Source organism: Tachypleus tridentatus, chromosome 13 (assembly GCF_004210375.1).
Source record: "Tachypleus tridentatus isolate NWPU-2018 chromosome 13, ASM421037v1, whole genome shotgun sequence".
Lineage (NCBI taxonomy): Eukaryota > Metazoa > Arthropoda > Merostomata > Xiphosura > Limulidae > Tachypleus > Tachypleus tridentatus.
Genome location: NC_134837.1, coordinates 186652132 through 186674485, shown reverse-complemented (window position 1 = coordinate 186674485; position 22354 = coordinate 186652132). Strand labels below are relative to the sequence as shown.

General features: G+C 34.7%; 1 long non-coding RNA gene across 1 annotated transcript; it reads left to right on the top strand.

Moving 5' to 3' along the window:
- Positions 1 to 918: 918 nt before the first annotated feature.
- Positions 919 to 20402, top strand: LOC143239138 (uncharacterized). The gene is made up of 2 exons (XR_013021031.1): positions 919 to 1345; positions 19772 to 20402. It is a non-coding gene; the product is annotated as an uncharacterized LOC143239138 (long non-coding RNA).
- Positions 20403 to 22354: the final 1952 nt, after the last annotated feature.

Here is a 22354-nt window from a genome sequence, read left to right as displayed (position 1 = left end):
TTTTCAGTTTCACTGTCCGGGCTCGCCAACTGCTAAAATCAAGCCCGGCCTCCGGGTCTTATCGAAAGTGAATTAAATGTTATGTTAACACCATTTATTTTAAATTAACAGTTTTTGCCACTTTATAATTGTTGCCCCTCCCTCCAGTGCCACAGCAACACCTCTACGGATTTACAACGTTAGAATGCGGATTTCGATAGCTATGATTTTGCTTTTACGTTTAACGTGAATGATTCATTATTATCATATTATCAATATTATCATATTATCAATATTATCATATTATCTATTAGCATAGATAGCCCATTGTGTTACTTTGTGCTAAACTTCAAGCAAACAAACAATGGTAACTTTTAACCTCTGTTTGTTAAATAACCTTTGTTGTTCTTCAATAACCCTTACAAAAGGTTAGTGAAGTAATCCTTGTTTACTGAAATAAATAAACAAAACATAAAACTAATAAACATCTCTCTATATTACATTATTTCAAACATACTTCACTACTTGTTAGTATTAATTAATTAGTACAGTGTTTCAAACTCTGAGAATCCACTCCGTTCAGGCAAGCGAACGAAAGGTCCTTTGTGTTCTTCTGCACCGTTCACAAAAACTGGCTAAAAAAGGCTACTCAGTTGTGTGGTCGAACGATGGAATCCTGTTCGGCCCCTCATCCCCCCTTCATGTAACTCTCTTCCCTACCCTCTATCCCCGGCTCCGGGGTGCCGGAGCTTTCATTCATAAACCTGGGTGACTTCGTGGACTTCGTTAACCGACAGGAACGCCAGATATCCCAGCTATGTTAATATCTCTACCGTCTGTCCAATCAGGTGACAAGAAGGCCACAAAGGCGGAGCAATTTTATTGAGTCGTTTCAGCGAACCCTGAACGATCAGAAGAAAAGTACGCCGACTTAAGAACTTTGGACAGTGGTGGGTTTGTTCCCTGTCTCTATAGAAACGTAGAGTTTAACTTTCCAGGCTTTAAACAAAGGCTTTACACTAAGACAGTTTGGTGACTTATTTTCAAACTTTTACTAAAAACGTACAGAACGGAACTTAATTTAAAAGCGTTTCTTTATGATACATACATCACCAACAGATGTTATGATAATAATGAATCATTCACGCTAAACGTGAAAGCAAAATCAAACTGGCGTTTGGTCTGGAAAGATCTCTGCAGCCATGACTAAACCAATAACGTCAGACTAACTAGGTCACTATCAAGGGACCGTACATGCATAAAATCTGTAGATTGCTCATGCAGCAAAGAAGAATAGTGAATCAACCGGAAACCATTGCTGAAGAAATCTTGCCAGTGTCAACACCCATTCAGAAACATGCCTACGGTAAGCCTAACGTACCGCTCAATATGTTATTAAGTAATGTGTATGGATACATTAAAATTCGCATGAAGTAATAACTCAGTCACTCAGCCTGGACTTCGTGTGATTTTATAATAACATAAACATTTTCAAAAAGGCTTTACATTCTCACTAAAATGTTAATTCTTGTGGCTAAAAACTTCTCGTGTTTATGTATTTTGACAAACGAACTAAGTCATTCCATGGAGAACTGACGAACACATGCAACGTACAATTATATTAGTTTCATTTGGCTAATTGTTACTAATCAAAGTAACAAACTGTTATCCATAATGCAGAATATATTCTTTCAAACAATGATGATAAATCTATATTTTAGGAACTTATCTTTGGAATAGTTGTATATTGGCAAATGTTTGCGAAGTGGAATGGTTAGCATTCACTACCTATGTTGGGTGGACAAAAGAACACTGCTGAAAGAAAAACAGATAACAGGAGGAGTGACTGGAGATGTTTGTTGATTAGAATACTGTTAACAGGATGAGTGACTAGAGATGTTTGTTGATTAGAATACTATTAACAGGATGAGTGACTAGAGATGTTTGTTGATTAGAATACTGTTAACAGGAGGAGTGACTAGAGATGTTTGTTGATTAGAATACTGTTAACAGGATAAGTGACTAGAGATGTTTGTTGATTAGAATACTGTTAACAGGATAAGTGACTAGAAATGTTTGATGATTGGAATACTGTTAACAACATAAGTGACTAGAGATGTTTGTTGATTAGAATACTGTTAACAGGACGAGTGACTAGAGATGTTTGTTGAATAGAATACTGTTAAGAGGAGAGGCTACTAGAGAAAAAAAAGGAAAAAGTCATTTGTATACGTTTATTTGGCGTTGATTGCCAGAGAACAAAGCAATATTTTTGTGTATGTTATTCGTATTGTCTTCACAAACTAATATCTTTAGATGTAGTTTTAAAATGTTATTAGGATAAAAAGTGTCCTTTTTTTTTTTTAGCTTAGTAAAGGCCATGTATGTTTACCTTGGCAAAGAGTTTGTTGATTGTAGGGCCAGTAAAACATTAAATATATAAACCAAGAATAATTTTCTTGCGTTTATTGGTCATCATAAGGTTAAACTTAAAATAATTAAGAAGAAGGTTTACGGCACCTTATGGGCTTCAGACACGAATGTCAACCAGAACGGAAGTGACACAGTCTCACATGGACGTGAAATGTATCTTATTTCTTTACATGCAGAATGAGATCAAAACCAGTTATTTGCAGAATGTCGGGTTTCACAAAGAAGATATTAATTTGTGTTCTCTCCTTCAATTTTATATCATTCTGACATCTGATTTTTCATGGTTATGTGTAACTTGGTAATTTTTATATATAGTAATAAAGTCGTTGCAGATACAGTCATTTAAAATAGATACATACAGACGTGTCACAATAAACTTCTCTGTTGTCCTACATATCCATATCAAAAACAATTATATATCAATAAAATAGACATGATCATTAGCTTTCCGTGTACGTATTTCCTTGAACCTGAGTGTAGTGGCTAGAACATCTTGCACTGGAAGTATTTCCTTTAACCTTTGTGTAGTGACTAGAACATTTGACAGTATATGTATTTGCTTTATTCCTAGTGTAATGATTGAAACATCTTACAGTATAAATATTTTTTTCACATAGAGTGTGATGTTGGGAGCATCTTGCACTATATGTTTTTTTTTCAAACCCAGTGTAGTGACTGGAACATCTTACAGTGCAAATTTTCCGTCATCCGGAGTGTAGTGACGGGACCATCATGTAATGCAAGTATTTCTTGTAAACAGAGTTTAGTGACTGGAACATCTTATAGTGTAAGATTTCCGTCAACCTGAGTGTAGTGAATGGAACAAGTTACTCTGGAAGAGTTTCCTTCAAACAGAGTGTAGTGACGGATACAACTTACACAATAAGTATTTCTTTCAATTTGAGTGTAGTGAATGGAACATGTTACAGTGTAAGTGTTACCTTCAACCTTAGTTTAGTGGCTGGAATATGTTACATTGTAAGTGTTACTTTCAACCTGAGTGTAATGTCTGGAACGTCTTACAGTGCAAGTATTTCCTTTAACCAGAGTGTATCGACTGGAACATCTTACAGTGTAAATGTTTCCTTCAACCTTGTAAACGATTGTAGAGCTTCACCCACTATGAATCTATGGATTTATGGTACGAGACTTCTTGCCGACAAAACACTTTACGCGCTTTGGAGTCTGTTGATACGGTTTAAAAATAACAGTGAAATTCTGCTATTTAGTCTAGCAAGAGCAGCTCAACAGGTGGCTGTGGGTGCTGTTGTGTAGTGGTCTTTCATTTCAAAATTATGACCGCTATGTGCATTCGCTTTTTTTATGTTTTCAAAATGAACAAGCACACCAATTGGCCAACAAATAAACAAACAATTACTTCAAAATGTGGCTAGGTGGTTTTGGCACTGGACTCGTAATCTCAGGGTCGGGAGTTTTAATACCTTCCCTGAACATGCTCGCCTTTTGAGTCATGGGTACGTTATGATGTTTCGGTTAATCCCACTATTCGTTTGTAAAGAGTAGTTCAGAAACTGCATTTTTTTTAGCGTGTTACTTCAAAATTGTATTCACAGTTATAATGTATTGTCACCTAAGAAAGTGGAATTCTGGTATGTATGGTGATTTGAGCGTGATACTGTTTGTAATTTATTAATACTTTGAATGTTAATCAGCCTGTAATCAGCAAGTTTCCTGGATAGAATAAAATTTATTTTTGAACTATATAGTGAGAGGGCTGTGATGGTTTAACTCTTGATATACATTTGACTTCGCTTAGCTGTTTTATCCGTAGTCGCATTATAAAAGTGACAGTCAGTCTTACTGTTCAGTTAAGAGTAGCTCTACCAGTGATCGGTACTTCTGATTGAGTTCACTTTTTCTGGTCAGCAGTTTAAGGCGTTTTAGTCGTTGTTTAATTGAAAATAGGAAGTTTACTGATGTAATGCAAATGAAGGTCTCGTTGTATGTTTTATTATTTTATAGACAAACCAGGTTTTCTGTCGACTTGTCGGATGTTTAACTAACTAAACTATCGTAGGTAAACTTCGAAGGTCTAGATTTTCACTTCTTAGTTTATTCTTTATAAACTTTATCAAAAATCTGCTACTCTGTCATTCAGAAATTCTCCTTTTTTTCTATTAATTTTAAAGTTGTAATTTTAATACATGTAAGCAGCGTAGTTAGAATTTATATGCAATAAAAGCCCCTCAGTGGCACATTGGTATGTATCCGGACTTATACTATTAGAAATCGAGATTCAATACCCATAGTGTGCAGAGCACAGATAGCCCATTGTGTAGCTTTGTGCTCAATTACAAAGAAACAAACAGTCGTGACAAAAAACACGAAACTTCCTGAACGTGAAATGTCGCGGGAACTTTTAAAATTGGTTAACATGTCTTTTCTGTTGAGTCAATTTCAATCTTTCACGGTTTCAACGTCTATTTATTTAGAAAAAAAACAAGAAACAAATCAATAACTTCACAGTACTCTCTTAAAATGTCAAAGTTCAGTTTGGAGATAGTAAGGTACTGATTGCACTAATTTGAATTAAGTCATATAGGTAAGAAGCTTTATATATATAATTAGTTCAGCTTGTAGCCATGGCATCAGAGTGTTGGTTGAAAATAGTAGTAACGTTACTGGTTCGAGTGATAACGCGTTTGGTTGTATCAGAAAGTTGGTTCTTAACTAATGTCTAGTATCAGTCCATCCAATACTTTAGTGGTGTTTCGAATGGTATATTTAAAAAGTTAATTTAGTAACTGATTGAAATCAACGGTTTATAGAAACCAGTTTTAGTAACTGGTTTAGCAGCACCGAGACCAATTGTATACTGAAACTAGTTTTGGTAACTGGTTTAGCAACACCGAGACCAATTGTATGCTGAAACTAGTTTTGGTAACTGGTTTAGCAACACCGAGACCAATCGCATACTGAAACTAGTTTTGGTAACTGGTTTAGCAGAATAGAGATCAATGGAGTGTCAAAACTAGTTATGGTAACCAGATAATTAGTACCCAGAATAATGGTGTTTCAAAACTGGTTTCAGTAGGGATATTTTTTTTTTGCTTTGAATTTTGCTCAAAGCTACACGAGAGTTATCTACGCTAGCCTTTCTTAATTTAGGAGGGTAAGACTGAGGGAAGACCACTAGTCATCACCAACAACCGCCAACTCTTGGGCTACTTTTAACAACAAACAGTGGGATTGATCGTAACACTATAACACCCCCACGGCTAAAGGGCGAGCATGTTTGGCGTGACGGGGATTCGAACTCACGACCCTCAGATTATTAGTCAAGCTCCCAAACCACTTGGCCATGCCGGGCCAGGTTTCAGTCAGTGGTTTAGCACAATGCTTTAAGGTTATTTTTTGGTTGAAATCTACAGATTTGTAAAGATGGCGCTACTAAATTTAAGGAAAAAGAAAGAATGAATAGTTACTTTGTTACAAATTTATTTGATTTCTGTTCATTAAAACACAGCCAGCATTGAGCTTGAGTGCGTATGTTACTAGAATTGGGGTCAATATTTCCTTGTGGACACAGTGCAAATTGTCCATTGTTTAGTAGTTTTCGCCAAAATTATTTATATTATTTTTTTCTCTAACACACAACACAAGATATCGTCTTCGTCGCTGGCCAAATGAAAGAAATGGATTGTTAAATTCTTTGTTGACATTGATGGTTAAATAATATTATCCTGTGTTAATGTTGACTATTGAAAACAGTGGAATATTTTATTCGTTGTTGACATTGATGGTTAAATAATATTATCCTGTGTTGATGTTGGCTATTGAAAACAGTGGAATATTTTATTTGTTGTTGACATTGATGGTTAAATAATATTATCCTGTGTTGATGTTGACTATTTAAAACAGTGGAATATTTTATTTGTTGTTGACATTGATGGTTAAATAATATTATTCTGTCAACACACATGTTGACTGTGTGTGTTTTTCTTATAGCAAAGCCACATCGAGCTATCTTTTCAGCCCACCGAGGGGAATCGAACCCCTGATTTTAGCGTTGTAAATCGGGAGACATACCGCTGTACTAGCGGGGGGGGGTGATGTTGACTATTGAAAACAGTGGAATATTTTATTTGTTCTTGACATTGATGGTTAGATGACATGAGATGTTCTTGTTTCATAGTACAAACATTTTAATTTTTGTAAAATAACAAGGTTTTTTATTTTCTGTAAACATTGATGTATATCATACATGAGAATAGTGAAGTTTCATCAGTTGGTTTCTTTAACGTACAGTCGAGCCTATTTTACCAGCTCATATAAGAACAACTTTCATCATAGCTAACGTTTTATGTTCTTGGCAAAAATTCACATTTTAGTGTTTTACCAGAAACATTCAATTTGTGTACTTGATGTTTTTTATTTAAATAAATGCTATTTTAACTTTATTTTATTTGTAAATATTTTGAAAACAAAAGCCTCAGAAAAGCTATGATTTTTATAACTGTCTCTGAAATCCCCAAACCTTGAAATATTAGATTGAAACTGGTTGACGTGGGATTCTAGAATAATATTCTTAAGTTCCACATTCCATAGCTATCTTGTTTAGACTAATATTTGAAAATTTAAATTCTGAATAAATATACATTTTGGATGATACTACGGTTATTTAATGTCAGTAGTTCTCAAACCTATTGATTGTAAGAACAACATACTAAATATTTGGGAAACGAGTTGAAAAACGCGTCTTAAATTACACTTATATCCCAAGAAGAGAATTATTTAAAATAATAGATCCTTGTTTTATGGTCGTCCAGTACGGTCTAGCAGTACTTGGAGCCTCCACGTTAGAAGTGGACTTACGTGTAAGACAAGGAGGTCAATGACCTGTCTCTGGAATGAAACTGTAGAAGTAGTTGCTAGGTAACGATTGAACAAGCCAGACAGAACACTCACTACTGATACGTCGCTGTTGTTGGGAGGGGGTCTACGAATAGTTCCTCATTTTTTTATTCTACTGATTATGTTAATACTCCAATCATTCAGGAATTACTAATCTTTGGCAAGAATACTTTAGGAGTCAAGAATGTTGTAAAGGTATTATACGATGTAGTTCGGGTACTTTATGAGTCCAGGATGTGGTAAGGGTATTTTGTGACGTACATAAGTACTTTGTGAGTCCTGGATGTGGTAAGGGTATTTAACTATGTAGTTAGGATACTTTATGAGTCCAACATGTGGTAAGGGTATTTTACGATTTAGTTAGGGTACTATATGAGTCTAGGATGTTGTAAGGGTATTTTATGATTTACTTAGGATACTTTATGAGTCTAGGATGTTGTAAGGGTATTTTATGATTTACTTAGGATACTTTATGAGTCCTGGACTGGTATGTGTCTTTTATGATGTACTTAGGGTACTATATGAGTCTATAATGTGGTAAGGCTATTTTACTATGTAGTTAGGGTATTATATTAGTCTAGGATGTGGTAAGGGTATTTTATGATGTATTTAGGGTACTTTATGAGTCCTGGATGTGGTAAGGGTATTTTAAGATGTAGATAGGGTGCTTATTATATAGTTAGGATAATATGCGAGTCCTGGATGTGCTAAGGGTATTTTATGATGTGGTTAGTGTATTTTATGAGTCCTCGATGTGGTAAGAGTATTTTATTATGTAGTTAGGGTACTGTATGAGTCCAGGATGTTGGAAGGGTATTTTATTATGTACTTAGGGTACTTTGTGAGTTCGAGATGTAGTAAGCGTATTATACGATGTAGTTAGGTTACGATATGAATCCTCGATGTGGTAAATGTATTTTATTATATAGTTAGAGTACTTTATGAGTCCTGGATGTGGTAAGGGTATTAAACGATGTAGTTAGGGCAGTTTATGAGTCCTGAATGTGGTAAAGGTATGTTACTATGTTGTTAGGGAACTATATGAGTCTGGAATGTGGTAAGGGTATGTAATGATGTACTTAAGGTACTTTATGAATCCTGGATGTGGTAAAGGTGTTTTACTGTGTAGTTAGGGTACTACATGAGTCTAGGATGTGATAAGGGTATGTTATGGTGTACTTATGATACTTTATGAGTCCTGGATGTGGTAAGGGTATTTTAAGATATATTTAAGGTAATTTTGAGTCCTGGATGTGGTAAGGGTATTTTACGATGTAGTTAGGATACTATATAATTCTAGGATGTGGTAAGGGTATTTTACTATGTAGTTAGGGTAACTTATGACTCTTGGATGTAATAAAGGTATTTACTATATATATAGGGTACTTTATGACTCCTGGATGTTGTAAAGGGTGTTGTATTATGTAGTTAGGGTTCTATATGAGTTTAGGATTGGTTAGCGTATTTTAGTATGTAGTTAGGGTTCTACATAAGTCTAGGATCTGGTTAGGGTATTTTACTGTGTAGTTAGCATACTTTGTGAGTCCTGAATGTAGTAAGGGTAATAAATGATGTATTTAGGATAATTTCTGAGTCCTGAATGTAGTAAGGGTAATAAATGATGTATTTAGGATAATTTCTGAGTCCTGGATGTGGTAAGGATATTTTAGTATGTTGTTAGGGTACTATATTAGTGTAAGATGTGGTAAGGGTATTTTATGATCTACTTAAGGTACTTTATGGGTCATGGATGTAATAAGAGTATTTTACTATATAGATAGGGTACTTTATGACTCCTGGATGTTGTAAAGGGTGTTGTATTATGTAGTTAGGGTTCTATATGAGTTTAGGATTGGTTAGCGTATTTTAGTATGTAGTTAGGGTTCTACATAAGTCTAGGATGTGGTTAGGGTATTTTACTGTGTAGTTAGCATACTTTATGAGTCCTGAATGTAGTAAGGGTAATAAATGATGTATTTAGGATAATTTCTGAGTCCTGGATGTGGTAAGGATATTTTAGTATGTTGTTAGGGAACTATATTAGTGTAAGATGTGGTAAGGGTATTTTATGATCTACTTAAGGTACTTTATGGGTCATGGATGTAATAAAAGTATTTTACTATATAGATAGGGTACTGTATGACTCCTGGATGTTGTAGAGTGTTGTATTATGTAGTTATGGTTCTATATGAGTCTAGGATTGGTTAGCGTATTCTAGTATGTAGTTAGGGTACTTTATGAGTCCTGGATGTGGTAAAGTTATTTTACGGTGTAGTTAGGGTACTTTATGAGTCCTTGATGTAGTAAGGGTATTTTGCGATGTATTTAGGTTACTGTATGAGTCTAGGATGTGTTAAGGATATTTTATGATGTACTTAGGGTACTTTATTATTCCTGGAGGTTGTAAGGGTATTTTACGATGTATTTAGGGTACTGTAAGAGTTTAGGATGTTGTAAGAGTTTTTTAAGATGCACTTAGGGTACTTTATGACTCATGAATGTGGTAAGGGTAATTTTCGATGTAGTTAGGCTACTGAATAAGTCTAGGATGTGATAAGGGAATTTTATTATGTACCTAGGGTCTTTATGAGTGCTGGATGTAATAAGGCTATTTGACTATGTAGTTGGCGTACTTTATTACTTTTGGATGTTGTAAGGGTATTTTATTATGCAGTTAGGGTACTTTAATAGTCCAGGATGTCGTAAGGGTAATTTACGATGTAGTTAGGGTACTTCATTATTTCATGACGTGGTAAAGTTAATATACGATGTATTTAGGGTATTTTATGAATCCATGATGTGGTAAGGGTATTTTATGAGGTACGTAGGGTATTTTATTAGTCCTGGATGTGGTTAGGATATTTTACTACGTTGTTAGGGTACCATATGAGTCTTGGATGTGATGAGGCTACTTTACGATCTCGTTAGGGTACTTTATAAGTCCTGGATCTGGTTAGCGTATTGTACGATGTAGTTAGGGTACTATATGAGTCGAGGATGTGCTAAGGGTATCCTGCTATGTATTTAGTATACTTAATGATTTTTGGTTGTGGTAAGGGTATTTTATGAGTTGAAAAGCTTTAGGTTTAACTTATTAAACTAATTTGAATTGTATTGTTTTGTTGTTTTTTCTTAGTTAAAGAATTCAGTGGATTCATATTTCCTTTTTCGTTATTGGTAGTGTCTGTATATCATGTTATTTACATTGTTACTATTGGAACAAATCATTTCTGCAAATATCCCCTAGGATATATCCATTTTCCTGTACTAGTTAGCCAAGTAAGAAAAAGGTGAGAAGGGAGATCATAGCAGTAAGTATTTGTGATGTCGTGCATAGTAAAGTACCTGGTAGTATTTTTTGTACCACATGATAAATTGGTGTATTTGCATCATTTGTGGTTCATCTTTCTTTGTTTCTAGCTTTTTCGAGGTGGGAGAGTGTTGTGTGGAAGACATCGTCCGAAATTCTATCCTAGTTACTTTCCATTTTTGGATTGCTTTTTCCACGTTATCTGAGTACATTCTATCCTAGTCACTTTCCATTCATCGATTCATGTTTCCATGTCATCTGAGTACATTCTATCCTAGTTACTTTCCATTCTTGGATTGTTGTTTCCATGTCATCTGATTATATTCTATCCTAGTTACTTTCCATTCTTGGATTGACGTTCTCATGTCGTCTGATTATATTCTATCCTAGTTACTTTCCATTCTTGGATTGATGTTCTCATGTCATCTGATTATATTCTATCCTAGTTACTTTCCATTCTTGGATTGATGTTTCCATGCCATCTATGAACATTCTGTCCTAGTTACTTTCCATTTTTAGCTTGATGTTTCCATGCCACTTTAGTGCATTTTATCCTAGTTACTTTCCATTCTGGATTCTAGGATTGCTGTTTCCATGTCATCTGAGTACATTTTATTCTTGTTACCTTCTTAAGAGGTCGTTTTAGAATAGGTTTATGACTGTCACGCCAGTTTAGCGTCATGTACGTGTCGTTATATTCAATTACACTAACAGTCCATGGCTAGAAATAACATTTTGTAAGAATAAAAACCCATCAACTATCTTAGTACCAATAACAACTATTTAAACGCGTTGAAATGTACAGTATTTCAAACCACGATCTAAAACTGACGACCATCTTTATAAAACTTCTTTGTAAAGAATTCGATATTCAACGGCTTGAATGATTGGATAGAATGGAGAGTTGGTAGTGAGTAAACATTGGTTCAGTTAGGTTCTGTTGCAACAGGTAAACACCAATTTTCCTAAATTATATGATTATCAATGTTTGTAGAGAAAACATTTAGTAGTTTTCTTTCATATTTAATACACTTAAAGGTGATGGTCAAAATGGATTTCACATTTGAAATTCATAATGGACTAAGAAGGCTGATTAGAATGAGTAACAAAAACGTTCACGACATAATGTGATTATCACTAATACTAGGCCTGTTGGCTTCAGGAGTTTAGTGCCTTATAACATATGAAAAGTAGTGTGGAATACCTGCCACCATGAATTTCCACTTCGGCAGTAAATTTAGAGGTTTACCACGCTGAAAATCGGGTTTCAATACCCGCTGTGGTCACAGTACAAATAGCCCTTTGTTCAGCCTTGTGCTTAACAAACATTTTTCTTTTTGTCGTTCCTCTGATTTGAAATATTCAGTAGGATTTGAAAAATAAGAATTTTTGAGTCTGTTGTTGTTACATCGTTCTGTCTGTATTTATCGCGTGTATCGAAACCTGATTTTTAGCGTTATAAGCCTTCAAACTTGTCGTTGATCTACCAGGGACAAACAACATCAGTACAATGTGTTGTTATCACGAGTACTACGTATTGAACACTGTAACATTAATAGGTTTGGGCTGTGCGTGATATGTCGATTGGAGTGGCAGACTGTGATATGAAGTTCCTGGTTCACATCCCGTTAAAATATAAACATTATTACCCCGCACTTGGGCTAAATGGGTTATAACATTTGTCTTATAGGCATAGTGGAAGAGTTGGCGGTGGGTGGTGTTGACTAGCTGCCTATCATCTTGCCTACCACGTAAAAATTAAGGACTAATAACGCATATAGACTCTGTGACTCATTCTGACTCTGTGAGAACAGTTGGTGTCAAAACTTTTGAATTACTTCATTCATTCAGTAAAATGTGAACGGTTGACTTAGTGCAGAATATACTAATACTGTACTTAACTTGCTGTGTAGCTTTCTTTGTACGAAATTCAAAACAAGCCAAGCCACAATTTACCCAAAAAAAAATGGACAGCGAACATGTGACGTTACGTATGATTTAGGTTTCGGAGTTCCTATAAACAAGTGTGCAGATCTGAAGTGTGTTTTGAGTCTGTGTTTAGTAATTACGGCAGAGCACAACCAGGGCAAGAAACGGAGTAAGCAGCGGAAGTGCCCAAGAATTGCGTAGAAATATTATCTTTACCCCTCACCGTGTACCTGTTTTCCGCTGTTGTCGGAAGGCGGGAAGAAACAGTTATGTGTCATAACATTACAGAAGCGATTCATCACTAAACTATGTTTCGAACTCTCTCTTAACCTCTTTGATGTAGTTGTCTTTGTTGAATCTGTGTGAAACACCATGTTGGGGCTGCTCCACAACCAAAACGTTATATTTGATTAATGCAAGTTAAGAAGGGTAGATACATTCACTTCCCAGTATTGGAATGAAAGTCCCCTGATTCATACGTACATTAGTTATGAGTTTAACATAAAGAGATCGGGATTCTGATATATAATGTGGTACATGACAGAGTCTAGGGGCTTGAAACTACAAAAGTGAGTATCACACATGGTAGTGTTAGGCCAGCCAATATAAAGTACCACATTACAGGGTCAAGGAGGCGTGAAACTATTAGGGTAGATATTACACTGGGAAGGTTTGGTTAAAGAGGTTATTCATATCTGATAAAAATCACTGATGAATTCAACAGAAAGCCTTCTTGTATTAGCTATATTTATCTGCATACAAATATGTCTCTCGCTAGGTGTTTGGGTATATATATTTGTATACCCAGGAGGGTCAGGTACACTAGACCTCTTCCTCCATATAAATATGTAAGATTCTTTGTTTGTTTTTTTAAAATTCCCGCAAAGCAACATGATGGCTATTTATCAGTGTGAGAATAGAGGGAAGGCACTAGTCATCAATATCCACCGCCAACTCTTGGGCTACTCTTTTACCAAAAAATAGTGGGATTGACCGTAACAATATAACGCACTCACGGCTGAAAGGGCAAGCACGTTTGGTGTGACAAGGACTCGAACAAGCAACCTACTGATTACGAGTTGAACCCTTAACCACCTGGCCATGCTGGGTGTAAATTATGAACTTTCAATCCCGGGAATCCAACCCGCGCCAACGATGTAAGGATAAGTTCTTTCTGAAACGGAGATACAAGTTTATCTTTCATAGAAACTTGCAGCATCGTTGAACTCTTCTGGATTATTGTCGCATAAGTTTGTTTGTTTGTTTGTTTTGGAATTTCGCACAAAGCTACTCGAGGACTATCTATGCTAGCCGTCCCTAATTTAGCAGTGTAAGACTAGAGGGAAGGCAGCTAGTCATCACCACCCACCGCCAACTCTTGGGCTACTCTTTTACCAATGAATAGTGGGATTGATCGTCACATTATAACGCCCCCACGGCTGAAAGGGCGAGCATGTTTGGCGCGACGGGGATGCGAACTCGCGACCCTCAGATTACGAGTCGCACCCCTTAACGCGCTTGGGCATGCCGGGCCTTCGCATAAGTAAAGTAAGTGTAAAATATTGTAGATACTTGTCTCATTAGTAAAGTAAGTGTAAAATATTATACATACCTGTCGCATTACTAAAGTAAGTGTAAAATATTATACATACTTGTCGCATTACGTAAGTAAGTATAAAATATTGTAGATCCTTTTCGCATTACTGAAGTGTAAAATATGTAGATACTTGTCGCATTACTAAAGTAAGTATAAAATATTGTAGATACTTCTAAAGTAAGTGTAAAATATTGTAGATATTTGTTGCATTAGTACAGTAAGTGTAAAAAGATTGTAGGTACTTGGGGCATTACTAAAGTATGTATAAAATATTGTAGATATTTGTGGCATTATTAATGTAAGTGTAAAGTATTGTAGATACTTGTCGCAGTACTAAAGTAAGTGTAAAATATAGATACTTGTCGCAGTACTAAAGTAAGTGTACAATATTGTAGATACTTGTCGCAGTACTAAAGTAAGTGTACAATATTGTAGATACTTGTCGAGTGTGTGTGTGTTTTCTTATAGCAAAGCCACAAAGGGCTATCTGCTCAGCCCACCGAGGGGAATCGAACCCCTGATTTTAGCGGTGTAAATCCGGAGACATACCGCTATACTAGCGGGGGGCGATACTGGTCGCAGTACTAAAGTAAGGGTAAAATATTGTAGATACTTTTCCTGTTAGTAAAGTGTGTGTAACGTTTGTGGATGTTTATCGTATTAAAAAGGTAGTGTAAAATATTGTAGATACTTTTCCTGTTAGTAAAGTGTGTGTAACGTTTGTGGATGTTTATCGTATTAAAAAGGTAGTGTAATATATTGTTAGATGTTTCTCTGTCATGATTACAGTGATTTTATTCTCTGATGTCTCTTAATTTTCTGTGAGTTAAAACAGTTGTGTCGTGTTATACAACAAGAAGGCTTGCAGTGGTCGTGGTTTGTTTTAACTAATAAAAGATATAGTTATCATCTGATAATTTAAATGCTAACATTTGTATCCACCCATTTAAATTTGCTATCATGCAATATCAGAAAATGTTTAGATCTTTTACTTTGTACAAGATGTTTCGAATTTTTAAACATATAATTAATATGTGTTGAACTTCTGTGTAAGAATCTAACACTCTAATGTTTGATGTCAACACAATCAATAAGCAGTATTATTTGAGCACCCGTCATTGTATAGAACTGATAGTGTTCATAAGGAAACAAATCACAACTCATGATATTATCACGTTTGTGTGTATTACACCTAGTAACTACACAATACTGTAGTTACATTATACTTTTGTGTGTATCAGTATGTAGTGACTACACAATACTGTAGTTACTTACATTAATCTTTTATGAGTATTAGAATCTAGTGACTACACAATGCTGTTGTTGGAACTTTGTGCGCATTTGTATGTTGTGATTACACAATACTGTACTTAGTCAAACTAGACGTTTGCCTGTATTAGTAGCTAATTACTACCCAATACTGTAGTTACTTACATCAGACATTTGTGCGTATTAGTATCCAGTTACTTCCCAGTATTGTAGTTATTTACACTAAACGTTTGCGTGTATTAGAATCTAGTCACTACACAATACTGTACTTACATTAAACTTTTGTGTGTATTACCACCTAGTAACTACTGTAGCTACTTATAGTAGACTTGTGTGTATTAGTATGTAGCAATTGTACAATATTGTAGCTACTAACTCTAGATTTCGGTGTTTATTAGTTTGTTTTATTTTTTATTTTTTTATTGTTTTTGCAAAGCTACACGAAGGCTATCTGCGCTAGTCTTCTCAAATTTATCAGTGTAAGACTAGAGGGAAGGCAACTATTCATAACCACCCACTGCCAACTCTTGGGATACTCTTATACTGACGAATATTGGGATTCATTGCACATTATAACGTCCTAACGACTGAACGGCGAGCTTTTTTGGTGTTATTGGTATTGAACTAGCGACCTTCAGATTAAGCTTAAAGCTCTTTAACCTCGTGACCTGTCGAACCATGCGTTTATTAGTTTCAAGTGACTACCCAATAGTGTAATTACAATAGACCTTTGTGCCTAGTAGTATCTAGTGACTATGCAATCTGTAGTTATACTAGACTTTTGTGTGTATTAGTATCTAATATATACACCATATTGCAGCTACTCCCATTAGACTTTTGTGCGTATTAGTATCTAGTGACTACACAATACTGTAGTTATGTAGATTGGTCGTTTGTGTATATTAGCATCTAGTGACTATACAATACTGTACTTACTTAAATTTGACGTTTCTGTGTATTAGTATATTGTGACTACACAATACAGTATTTACTTACAATAGACTTTTGTGTGTATTGTTATGTAGTGATTACACAATACCGTAGTTAATTACATTAGACTTGTGTGTGTATTAGTGTCTACTGACTACCCAATATTGTAGTTACTTACATTAGACGTTTGTGTGTATTACTGTCTAGTGACTATACGCTTCAGGAGTTACTTACGTTATCCTTTTTTGTGTATTAGTACCTAGTGACTACACAATAGTGTAGTTATATCAGAGTTTTCTGTGTATTAGTATCTTCTGACTGCATCTAGTGATTACGCAATATTGTAGTTATTTACGTTAGACTTTTGTGCGTATTAGTATCTAATGACTACACAATACCTTTTATGGGATTTATTATGTAGTGACTATACAGTACTGTTGTTTCTCACATTAGATTTTCGTGCGTGTTAGTGTCTAGTTCCTACACAATACTGCATTTACATTAGACTTTTGTATGTGTTAGCATCTAGTGATTACGCAGTATTGTAGTTACACTAACCGTTTGTGTGTATTAGTGTCTAGCATCTACACAATATAGTGGTTACTTACATTTGACGTTTCCGTCTATTGGTATCTAGTGACTACACAGTATTGTAACTACTTACACTACACGTTTGTGTGTATTATTAACTAGTGATTAGACAATACTGTAATTACATTAGATGTTTGTGTGTATTAGTATGTAACCACTACACAATATTGTAGTTACTTACATTAGATGTGTGTGTATTATTATGAAGTGACTACACAATACTGTATTTACTTACCTTGGACTTATGTATCTGTTAGAATCTAGTGACTACACTATACTGTAGTTATATTAAACTTTTGTATGTATTAGCATGTAATGATCACGCAATATTGTAGTTACTTACGTTAGACTTTTGTGTGTATTAGTATGTAGTGACTACACAGTATTGTAGTTACTTACATTAGATGTTTGTGTGTATTACTATCTAGTGACTACACAATATTTTAGTTACTTACATTAGACTTTGTTCGTATTACTATCTAGTGGCTACCCAATATTGTAGTTACTTACATTAGACGTTTGTGTGTATTACTATCTAGTGACTACACAATATTGTAGTTAATTACATTAGACTTTTGTGTGTATTAGTATGTAGTGACTACACAGTATTGTAGTTACTTACATTAGACGTTTGTGTGTATTAGTATCTAGTGACTACACAATATTGTAGTTACTGTAGTATTGTCCAGTCACTAGATACTAATACACACAAAAGTCTAATGTAATTAACTACACTATTGTGTAACTGTTAGATACTAATACACACAAACGTTTAATGTAAGTAACTAGAGTATTGTGTAGTCACTAGATAGTAATACACATAAACATCTAATGAAAGTAATTCAAATATTGGGTAGGCACTGCATAATAATGCACGCAAACGTCTAATGTAAGTAACTACAAATTTGTAGTTAATTACATTAGACTTTTGTGTGTATTATTATGTAGTGACTATACAATACTCTAGTTACTAACTTTCGATTTCGGTGTGTATTTGTTTGTTTGTTTTATGTTTTTTTTTTTTTTAATTTTGTGCAAAGCTACACGAGGGCTATTTGCGCTAATCATCCCTGATTTAGCAGTGTAAGTCATCACTACCCACCACCACCTTTTGCTTTACACTTTTATCAACGAGTAGTGGGATTGATTGTTACATTATAACACCCTTTCGGCTGAAAGGACGAGCATATTGACGGGTATTTGATCCCGCGATCCTTAACTTGAGGGTCGAGCTGTTTATCCACATCGGCATTCCGAGCCATGTGTGTTTTTTGTATCTGTTGATTACACAATACTATAGTTACATTACAGTTTTGAGTTTAGTAATATCTAGTGACTACACAATACTGTGGGTATTTATATTAGACGTATGTTTGTGTTAGGGTCTACTGATTACACAATAGCGTGTTTCTTAGTTTTGTTGGTTTTTGTGTTTTGTTTTTGAATTTTGCGGATAGGTATATGACGGCTATCTGCGCTAGTTGTTTTTAATTTAGCAGAGTAAGATTACAGTAAAGACAACTAGTCAACACTACCTATCGTCAACCCTTGGGCTACCTTTTTACCAAGTAATAGTGGTTAAACTGAACTTAACTGTAAATGTATTAAACGAAGCTAAATGTGTTTCAGTATAAAATTGTATAAATATATGTATTGTTAACAATATATTTTATATTATGGTGTATATTTGACTATTTACCTAATTTTTGAAGCATATATATATATGCTATATATTCCTGATTCTTTTATCGTTGTTTCATTTACATTGATCACTGAGTTCAAACTAACACGCACCACGTGGTAGTGGAAAGAGTTTTTAATAAATAAATAAATATATATATATACTGTTTTCACGTCTACTTCCATTCTGTAGGAACAGATGTGGTTTATGATACTATTGTTTTTGAAATATCAAATAATATTGAACTGAATGGTATAATACAAGACGTAGGGGTCGCTCCATTCGGTAATCAGGGACATAAAACCTTTCTTCTATTGTTTACATAGTTGGAGTTGTTGTTTTGTGGTTGTCGTCAAAGAAGAGAATAGTTTACTTGTCTGACAATCAAGAAATTGAAGTTTGTTTAAATAGGTTCTATGTATAAAGAGTGTTTCTTGTTTATATACCTGTCTTGATTTTTCACTGAGTAAAATTTGAACCAATTCACTGATTGAATCTTTCTTTTCGCAGTAGAAGTGATAGAATGGTTCGTATTATGTTGTTGAGGTTTTATTTTGTAAGGAATCACTAGTTTAGATATTGTTTGTTTGATATTAATATTTTTATTTGTAGATTTAATTTGTTTTGTTATTATGCACAAAGCTATGCAGAGGGCTATCTGTACTCTGCCCACCACGGATATCGAAACATGGTTTCTCGCGGTGTAACTCCGCAGACATACCGCCGTGCCACTATGGGGCTCAGAGAGCTAGTACAATAATATTTTGTTCTACAATTATTTTGGTGTTTCCAGTGTTGCAACTTGGACTGTTTGCACTCCAGATTTTAGTATTGTAAGTCACTTTTGACCCAACGGGTAACCTTAAGTCACTGAAACTATCGCACTCTTTGTGTCAGAAAGACAGAAATGTAAGAACGCCCTCTGCCGTCAAAAGAGCTAACTTACATTTTATTTAAAGTATGTCTGTCAGATTTGAAAAGAGTTGGATGCTTATTAAACATAATTAAAATTATAATGAATTTGTATACGTGTATATTTTTACTAGAACATGAATATTATGCTATTCATAGTTAGGTTTTATTGAATATTATTTTTTCCTTAAATGTTTCTAAGTTATAAAAGATAATTTCTTTCACCTAAAATAAAAACAACACTTAAATATTATTTTTATTATAGAATAAGAAGCTCCCTCTGCCGATCCAATCGAGTTAAAGAGCTTCACTCCATACAAGTATCCAGTGGTTTCTGTTCTGCCTCTGTCATCTGCTGATTGGTCGCCATCTTGGAATCGCCTGTGACTTTTAAATGACGCGATCGTCTAAGTGGCGACCTAAAATTTCGTTCCGAAGAAGCATTTTTTACATCTTGAACCGCTTTTTAAAAATCACAAATAGCTCAGAATACACGAAGATATTTGAAAAGTATACTATTCGTATTTCTTGTTCGTTTGAACTTGTGAACTGTCACCAGGGTAAGTGCTTTTCTAACCAGTTAGGCCCAACTTTCGGAGTCTGGGTAGTATGTAGTCTACACATATAAGTGAATGAAGGCCAAAATGCTGTTGTGTGGACGTACGGAAAAGCGACATATTTACATAATGTTCTATGTAGGCTGAAGTCATGACACAGTATATAACTATAATCTTCACTTGTAAACATTTCAAGTTGTTATGTAATGTCTTCATGTTCATAATTCTGTGTAATCAATATGACTTTTTTATAAATACTACACGAAAAAAATATAATCGGTACGTAGATTTCGTAAATAATAAATAGTTCCTGAATAATAAACAGTTTTAGTTCTTTGATACATTAGAAGAGTCTTTCATCGAAAAAAACCGGCTATTTCTATGCTTATAAAATTCTGTCATGATATGGATTATGGAGAAACAGGGTTTATGTTGTGGCATCCGTATGAGTCAGTCGAGTAAGTGTAACTGTATACCTAAGTCAGACCAGTTAGTGTAACTGTATACCTAAGTCAGACCAGTTAGTGTAAATGTATACCTGAGTCAGTCCAGTTGTTTAGAACGTGAAACAGAAATGAAAACAATGCAAGGTAAAGAATTAAGACACTATCTGCATGTAAGAAAAAAAGTGACAGAAAATCAGAACAATAATCATAGAAAACCCACTTTACCTTTCTTTGGACGTACATTAATGAGGTTGTGTATGATATTTGGGATCTCTCATGCCTCATATGTTTGTTTGTTTGTTTTGGAATTTTGCACAAAGCAACTCGAGGGCTATCTGTGCTAGCCGTCCCTAATTTAGCAGTGTAAGACTAGAGGGAAGGCAGCTAGTCATCACCACCCACCGCCAACTCTTGGGCTACTCTTTTACCAACGAATAGTGGGATTGACCGTCACATTATAACGCCCCCACGGCTGGGAGGGCAAGCATGTTTTGGCACGACTCGGGCGCGAACCCGCGACCCTCAGATTACGAAGCGCACGCCTTAACGCGCTAGGCCATGCCAGGCCTTGCCTCATATGATTCCTACCACATGGTCAGAGATTCATGCGAAACTCAGAAAAATAAAGTTCCGCGATATTATGGGTATTTTATTGTTCTTATAGCTTCCTACGTATGTGTCAAATTATAATGTATATATTGTAACACGTTTGTATTGTTATATAGTTAAATGTTTAAAATCGTCATAGAAAAGTCCCTAGTTTATGTTTACTTTGTTGTTGCCTTTATATATATATTATGTATTTATTAGACGTCTATTCATCTAATTTATTCTCATGTTTAGTACACTTCTCATGGGATTAATATGAAACATTTCATGCTAATATATGACGTTTCCTGTACACGCTGAAAATGTTTGACCAACGTAGTTTTATAATTGAATAGTTGTTGTTATTTTTTCAAATAGCATTAAATATTCTACTTTCAACGAATATCTGTTTGTACATATTACAAATGAACATTTTGGAAGGAAGTCCTTAAATATTACAGATTACACAATAAATGTCGTAACCAGCAAACTAAAGGCGCGTAAAAGAGTGCGCCACGGTAAAACATGGTTTGACATTTTCAGTACGTAAGTCGGCCAAGGAAAAGTAAATAGCGGTCACTACTTAAACAATTGATAACTACTGTGTATTTGAAATTAATGTTTAGTATACAAAGAAACTATAGAATTAGAAAACAATGTCCATACTTTCCTATACAATAAAAAATATTGGTCTCAACTACGCACGTATTGTGATCTAAACCAGTGTTTACGAAATATTATTGTAGTGTATAGAGATATTATTAAAACTCGTATTTAAAATTAATATATTCAGCTTATTCCGATCATTTAGAAATTATGCTCATTAACATGTTTGGACTTTTTTCTGATATTATTATGTAATAAAAAGTATCAAGTTGTGTTTTACTCTGTTATACAGTACAAACGTTTTTCAAGTTGTATTTTCTGGGGTTGTACAGTATTAATGTTTTCCAAGATGTGTTTTACTCTGTTGTACAGCATTACGGTTTTTCAAGTTGTTTTATTCTGTTGTACAACACTAACATTCTTGAAGTTGTGTTTTACTCTGTTTGACTTACTAATGTTCTTGAAATTGTTTTACTCTGTTGTCGAGTAGAAACATTTCTCAAGTTGTATTTTACTCTGTTGTACAGCACTAACGTTATTCAAGTTGTTTTTCATTCTGTTGTATTGTACAGCGCTAAAGATTTTCAAGTTGTGTTTTATTCTATTGTACAATGCTGAAGTTCTTCAAGTTCAGTTTTTATCTGTTGTATA